At 41.5% G+C, this 7,658-nt stretch overlaps 1 long non-coding RNA gene across 1 annotated transcript; it reads right to left on the bottom strand.

The window, feature by feature from the left end:
- Positions 1 to 229: 229 nt before the first annotated feature.
- LOC141572430 (uncharacterized) lies at positions 230 to 6,860 on the bottom strand. Its single transcript, XR_012497791.1, has 3 exons — positions 6,651 to 6,860; positions 5,932 to 6,062; positions 230 to 5,002 (listed from the first exon to the last, which is right to left on the bottom strand). It is a non-coding gene; the product is annotated as an uncharacterized LOC141572430 (long non-coding RNA).
- Between the last annotated feature and the right edge of the window lie 798 nt (positions 6,861 to 7,658).

Below are 7,658 nucleotides of genomic sequence, written 5' to 3' on the forward strand. Positions count from 1 at the left end.
AAAGTAAATATTCTAGGCTTTAGAGGCCATATTTGGTCTTGCTCATATGTTCTTTTTTTGTCTTATTTTATTCATTTGTTTTCAACGCTTTAAAAATGTAAAAACCATCAAACAATCTGAAAACAGTTTATTGGACCAGGTTTGACCCCATGGCCCCCAGTCTAGTATGTTGCTTGTGCTTAGCCTGAGCTCAAAACGGCCCCTTCTTGTTTCCTTTCTTCTACTTTTCTTCTTTTTCCTTTCCTTTCATTTCATCCACGTCCCTTCAGTATGGGAGTTAAGAACTTAAAGTGTGCAATCAGACAGGCCTGGGTATAAATCCTGGCCCCACTCCCAACTGGTTTAGGGACTCCAAGCAATTTACTGCCTCTGAGCCTCAGTTCCAACACCTTTAACATCACCCTGCGAAAAATCTCCTCCCAGAGCTGGTGGGAAGGTTGAGAGAGACGGTGGTTCGGTTCGACAGTGGATTGCTGAGTGGATTGCTGAGCAAGCTCCAACGTCTTCTGAGAGCCAATTGTTAAATTCTCAGGAAATTTACAAGCCAGCTCTTAAATCGCCGGTGTCTTGAAATCAGCCACAGTGAGCATCCTTACACCGCAGAAATTGGCAAACACTACAGATCAGCCTTCCCCACTCTCCCAAGCTGGTTGTTCAAGTTTGCCGGCACACCACGGCACTGTAAGTGCTTTCCTTACTCACTCTTCTTGCTTCCTTGGCTCTCCCTGTTTCCAGTTTCCCACTGTGAGGAATTAATGATGTACCAGGAGGAATCCTGAGAGAGGAAAACATGGTCTCCCAGGGAAGTCTCAACAATAAGACCTTTACATTTCACACATCCACTTAGCCACTGTTGTATTTTCAGGCTCCACTTCGTTACCCACTCAGTGAACACCAGTTATGTTGAAAAGCATTTGGTTTTCACAAGGAGGAATCAAGGATTTCCTTAAGTGCTCATGAGTTACCAAAATGCCAAGAGCCCCAGGAAGCCTCCAGCCAGATGAAAGCAAATGGAATTTCTAAACATGCTATGTAAAACTGATAGGTTCTGCTAATAAACCCAAGAGAAAAAAAGAATTAGTGAGGGAAAAACACTTAGGTAAGCTGAACGGACATTTCAGACTGGAAATCTGGTAGATTTTCTTCTTCCTGATGGCAGAACATTAAAGTTGTAATTATCTTTTTGTAGAATAAAATACTCTTCCTTTTTTAATTGAGGAATAATTGACATAGCATTATTTTAGTTTCATGTGTACAACATAATAATTCCATATTTAAATATACTGCAAAATGATCACCACAATAAATCCACTTAACATCTCTCACCATACATTATTATCTTCTTCTTGACTTATAATTTTGGGGTTCACTATTTGATTCAAAAAAATGAAGATGCAATATTTAAATTCTTTTTGGAAAATCCATTGCTTTGTTTCAATTTAGCAAACTATTGAATCCTCTATCAGCTAGAAATTGTGTTTGGCTTCGAGCCACAGAGACCAGAAAGGATAGTGGGTTGAAGGAGATAAAACTTTATCCTACTGTCATGTAAAAAGAACTCCTGGGTTGGGCAGCCTGGGGCTGATGTGACAGCTCTTCCTGTTTTTGTTTTTCTCTAACCACAGCTCAGGGCATTCATCTTCAAATTTCCCTCATACCCCAAGTTGACTGCCAAAGCTTTATTCATCATATTCACATTCTTGGCAAAAAGGAGGAAGAAGGAAAGGGAAATGCCGGATATGGACTTCTTCGAAGATGTCCTAGAATTCCCACCCAACACCTCTGCCTTGGTCTCATTGACCATCCTGAGCTGTGAGAGAGGCTGGGAAAGAGTCTTGAAACAGCACATCGCCACCTGAAATAAATGTTGGGCTTATTCACTTAACACAAAGGGAAAAGGGTCATTGGGTGGACACCAGTAGTGATTGCCATAAACACCTTCTTTGTTCACATTTCTGTTTGGGGAAAGGGTGTGTGTGTGTGTGTGTGTGTGGAGTGTGAGTATGTTTCACACTAAAATGATTTATGCATTCCTTAACTCAGAGAATGTATAGTCTAGTCAACAAAACTCACACCCCAATACACACATACGCACACATGCACACACATATGCACAGCGAGCCCTTAAGAGGTGAAAAAAAAAAAAAAAATGGATTCAAGAAGCAAAGCCAAAGAGCCATGGAAGCACTAGGTTAATTCAGCTGCCAGGGCTCCAGAGTATATTAAGTGTAAGCTCTCTGCTTGGTTTTCCCAGTTTGGTCTAGAATTCTGAGTGTATTCGTGTACATGTTTGTCAAGGTACTCATCCTTACTTGGAAGGATAGAAATGAGTGGAAAATAAAATGGAGAACTCTTTCCCAGTTTGTGTTCCTTTCCTTCATGTTCTATATTAAGAAAAAAAGCATTTACACTACATATATAATTATTATTCCTTGTATTTTTCCTTTTAAAAAAAGCGAATTGAGATCTACAGACAGACATAAAAACAACTTCTAAAAATCAGGTAATGAGAGCGCCTAGTCCTAACCACTAGACAACCAAGGAACTTAAAAAATCAGGTAATGAGAGTGACAAGAAAATAATTGGGAAAACAGGTACTATAGAAAGTGGTGAAGAGCTTGGATTCCAAGACTTTGTTTCAGCCCTGCTCCCTTCCTTTGTTAGTTGCACAACTTTGAGCAAATAATCTGACATTTCTGTGCTTTAATTAGACCACCTATAGAATGGGGATTGTTAAACCCACCTCAGCTACATTGAGTGAGTTTGTATGTATAAAAATTAGTACCTGGCACATAATAAAAGATAAATGGGTGTTTGTTGTTATTATTATTACTATAGGAAAATGAATTGAAATCAAGATACGGACGGTATTCAGAAAAAACACTATTAAGTCTTGTTATAATGTCCCCCTTGTTGCCACAGTGCTGCCACTAAATTCCACTTTTTCATTTGTCTTTCTATATGTCTGTAAAATCAAAATCACATTGCCTACTTCATATGGGCGCCATGAGGATCAAATGGGACAGTGTATAGCACAGTGCGTGGCACGCTGTAGGCGCTCAGTCTGTGTTTTCTCCGTTTCCTTTCCCCTTTCACCTCCCCTCTTGGTTGAGGACCAGTCCTGTCTTTTACCCTGAACCTCACATACCACTGGCTGCCATCTTACATGGCAGATTAGGAAGCCACAAGGACAGTCTTTGCCTGGTTCATCTTGGTATCTACACACCAAGTTTGATAACTCTGACATCTAACGGGAGCTTGGTGGTATTTGAATGAGTGTACACTCAATAAAGGCAAAATAAAGATAATGAAGTGAAGGGCAGGGATGGAAAGGAGGATATTGCATGGAATTTAGGATTTTACCATGGTTTATCTCATGTCACTTGTCTTCTATGAAAAATGGGAGCCAGACACCACCTTCTCTGTGCTTGACAAAAGAAATCTGGTAGAGAAAATGCTTTCTCCTCACTTTTATGTCAGCAAAGGATAAAAGAATGGTGGTCCCTTTAAACTTCTTGCTAAGGGAAAATTATCAACAATTCAGTTATTAGATTTACTTTTTTGCCCTTTGGAGCCCATCTGATACCCTGAGAGAGATTCTCTGCAGTTTTCATCACCACGTGTTCCCAAAGACACAGAGGGATGAGATCATCCCTTCTCCGGTCCTCAAACAGGTGCTGAGAGGCTGCTAAAACTCTGGAATCAGGAGAACCCTGTCTGGGACTATTTGCATCTTCCCCCAAAACCCTTAGCCTTGTCTAGAAACACTGTTCACTGCCAGAGTATCATGGTGACAATAATCATAACAGTTAATCATTGGGAGTTTACTCAACCCCTGGCCTGGGGTTAAACAACTCTATATACTCTATCTCACTGAGTTGTCCCAAGTGCTCTATGACGTTAGTGATACTATTATCATCATTTGGCAAGAAACTAAACTGAAGCTCAGAGAGGTTGGGTCACCCACCCAAGTTCACAGCTAATTAAATGCTGGAAGGAGGATTTGAATGCAGGATAGGGTTCTTTGACTGGATGGTGCCTGGATGTGCTCACTGACAGGTCTTCTTTGAGTGGGCAGAATATACCTGAGGCCCTTGCTAGCTTGGTGTGAACTTAATTTTCATAGGAAGGCAGTGGAGAGTGGTTCAGAGCCCAGGGCACCCTGAGTGAGACAGATCTATGTGGCAGCTAGGAGACAAGCTGAGGGCCTTGAGCACAGGGAGAGGGTGAGAAGCTACCGGGCAGGCCGTGGCGTCGGAAGAGGAGGTTCAGGCATTCATCCATTGTTGTAATCCACAAACGTTATCCACAATGTCCCAGGTACTGGAAATAGCGGTGAGTGGGAGGGGAAGACACGGCCTCTGCTCCATGAAGCTCACAATCAAGTGCGGAGATACATGTGTTATTTGTAAAATCCTACAACAACTGTGGAATTATAATTGTGATAAGTGAGTGGCATGGTACCATGAGATTCGGATTATGAAGGATTTTAGATTCAGGGCTCTGTCTCTTAGCAATTCAACAACTCCTACCTCATTTGCAAAGGCTTTGAAAACAGGTAAATGCCATTTACCAGGCTCTTTGGTGATTTGAAAAGCTCTAGGAAAATGAAACCAGTCGCCACCTTTGGAAAGAAAGGAAAGGTGCTCCATATACTGGGTCATATATTGTGTACACACTTCTCGGGGATGCAGGCTCAGGGTGAGCTCACATGTAAATACCCAGGGACTGGTAACAGGAGGAATACTCAAGAAAACAATGTTTGGGACAACTGTGCCCCCACGGGCAGCTGGGCATTGATCCAAGTAATACGATCTTTTACTTGCTTCTGGAGGTAGGCAGAAGAGCAGCAATGGCCAAAAATCACACAATTTGTCTGACCTTGCTGTTCTGGGGAGATTGTCTGACTCCAAAACATTTGCACGCAAATTATTTCAGGCTGTTGCTGGCTGAAAATAAGAGTTCTGGAGATAAGGTGTCTCCAATCCCACGATGTAAAATCCTATCAAAAAAACAAAAACAAAAAAAAGAGGCCTAGAAAATTATACTGAACAGCACAAATGGTTTAGGAATCTAAGTCAATCTGTGGGTGAAGTATTCACAAAACACAGGAACTGGGGTCTCCCAGTCTACCTATGACCTGCTGGGCCCTCCTCCCCTGATATCTCTGTATATCTGTGGGTCTGAACCTCTTAACCCTTTCCACTGGGCCCTCTGAAACTCGTGCTGTGTCACTGGAAAATGCCCATGTCTTCAACTTCTCTGAATTTGCCCTTCGCACTCTGGCTGTGTCTCACAGCCCAGAAAGGTACTGTTCACAATATCACCCATGAAAATGGTACCATTGAAGTTAGAGAATGTTGGCAGCCCTACTGCCGCCTGTTGCCTTAGTGAGTCCTGGCTCTCACATCTAATCCTTGTTTTCCACTGTTACTTCAAGATCATTTTCCTCTCACCTTCAAAATCCCCAGCTCCTTTAACCACTTCACTAGTCCTCGTTACTATTAACTACCAACCCCTTAGTCCTCCCCTCTTCAGGGATAACTACAGCCCAAGTCGTCTGTTGTAGTACCATTCTCACCATCATATTTTAAAATTTCAGTATTCACATGGATAATCTATCCATCGCTCTGGCCATCCCATTCTTCAACTTCTTCACTTCCAGGAATCTACCCCTTCATTTCACCTTATTTATCCAACCCCACATATGCCGTCAACCTTCTGGTTTTCTCTGATATTGAAATTTCAGGTGCCTTGTTTTCTGATTACTAGCTCTTATACTTCTAATTCACTTCCTCTCGATATACTTACTCCAAAAATTCTTTACTCTCATCACAATGACCTGTCTATTGGTGCTACAGTCAGTCAACCCATTCATGTTCTTCCCTCCTTACCTAGTGAAGAGTTCACGGTCTATTATTATAATCATACCTTTGTAAACACTCTTAAACCACCAGCCTTTCCTTCCTTCTGTAGCACCAACCAGGCTACAAGTAAGTCCCAACTTGATCAAATCTTGCTATCATTTATTCTGGGCTTGCAATCCTCACAGCTTGCTATGTCTAAATTAAAAGAAAAGAAAAAAAGAAAGAAAAGAAAAACAACCATATACTATGTGACCACAAACAGGCATTAAAGTAAATCTATAATATTCCACTCTTCAAAACTGTTGCACATTTTTTTCTCTCCTCAAATTTCATGCACACTTCCACCCTTGACCTTGTCTTATATTTTACTAAAAAAATAGAAGCAGATTATAAACAAAAAGCTCCCTTTTCTTCTAATATCTAAACTCCCAATATGTCTGCACTGGAAGTACTGTTTCACCTCATGTCAGTTTGAATAAAGGGTTTCCATTCCTTGCAAAGTTGATAGCTCTGCTTTTGCCCTGCATCTCAACTTTCTCACTTTCTCCTAGAATCTGCTCCTGTAATTATTCCTTCTTTCTCCTGCATTATGGGTCTTTCTCTCTCTGCTAACTCATCCAAGTCAACACACAAGCATGCTCTGATATCTCTATCTTAAAAGAAATAACAAAAGATCTCAAGCCAATATTCCTTCCAACTCCCACAACAACCCCATAATTCCCTTAATAGCAAACTTTTTGAAAATGCTGATTATAGTCACACTGTCCCTATGCTTCCCCTTACCTTGTCTCTTCCGTTCACTGCTATAGGGCTTCTGCCCCAGCCACACTGCTACGCCTGTTCTTATTGAGGTCAACAATGACTCCACGTTCCCGAACCCAGAGATTGTCTATTCTTAACTTCCTTCTCCATATCAGAAATGTTTGACATAGCAGCCACTATTTTCTCCTTGAAACACTTTCTTCTCTTAGCAGCTGTGACTGCACCCTGACAAAATAACACTATTGGTAGCTCAAGCTAATAATCTAGCACTATCAATGGTTCTTTCAATTTCCTCTCTCCATACCTCAAAACCATCAGTAAATCCTATTGGTTCTACTTTGAAACACTTCCTGAATCCATCCATGTCTCCCTCTCTCCACCACTACTGACCTAATACAAGCCCCCTGCATCTCTCCCTGGTAAGCTTAGGACTCATTTTTCTGCCTCTACTTTTGCTCCTGTCCATTCTACACACATTAGTCAGAGCAGTATTTTGTAAACATAAATCTTATCATGTTTGTCCCTGCTTAAAGTGCTTCAGCAGCTTTCCATTACACTCAGAAAGTGGCACCAAGCTGTTCTTCCACTGCTCCCCAAGCTTCCAGAGCCTGGGTGATTTGGACCTGCCCACCTTTCTTACTTAATTTCATTCCTCCCTCCCCCTCCCCCACTAAGTTTCAACTGCTTGACCTTTCAGTTCCTCTGTCAGGCCAAGTTTGCTCCTGTCTCAAGGCCTTTGCACTGGCTCCTTCCTCAGTCTGGACTATGTCTTGTCTACTACACCCCCGTATTTGCACAACTGGTTCCTCTTCTTACTCACAGCTTAAATGTCAATTCTTTAAAGAAGACTTCCTTAACTACTCAAACTAAAATAGTCACTGCACTATCCCTCTACTTCTCTAAGTAGTACTTACTACTCTCTGACATTTTTCTTATATCATTTATTTCTATATTGTCTGTCTCCTTCTACAAGAATATAAGCATCGGGAGTATAGAAGCTTATTTCGTATTGTTCATCCCTGTATGCCC

Source organism: Rhinolophus sinicus, linkage group LG06 (genome assembly GCF_036562045.2).
Source record: "Rhinolophus sinicus isolate RSC01 linkage group LG06, ASM3656204v1, whole genome shotgun sequence".
NCBI lineage: Eukaryota > Metazoa > Chordata > Mammalia > Chiroptera > Rhinolophidae > Rhinolophus > Rhinolophus sinicus.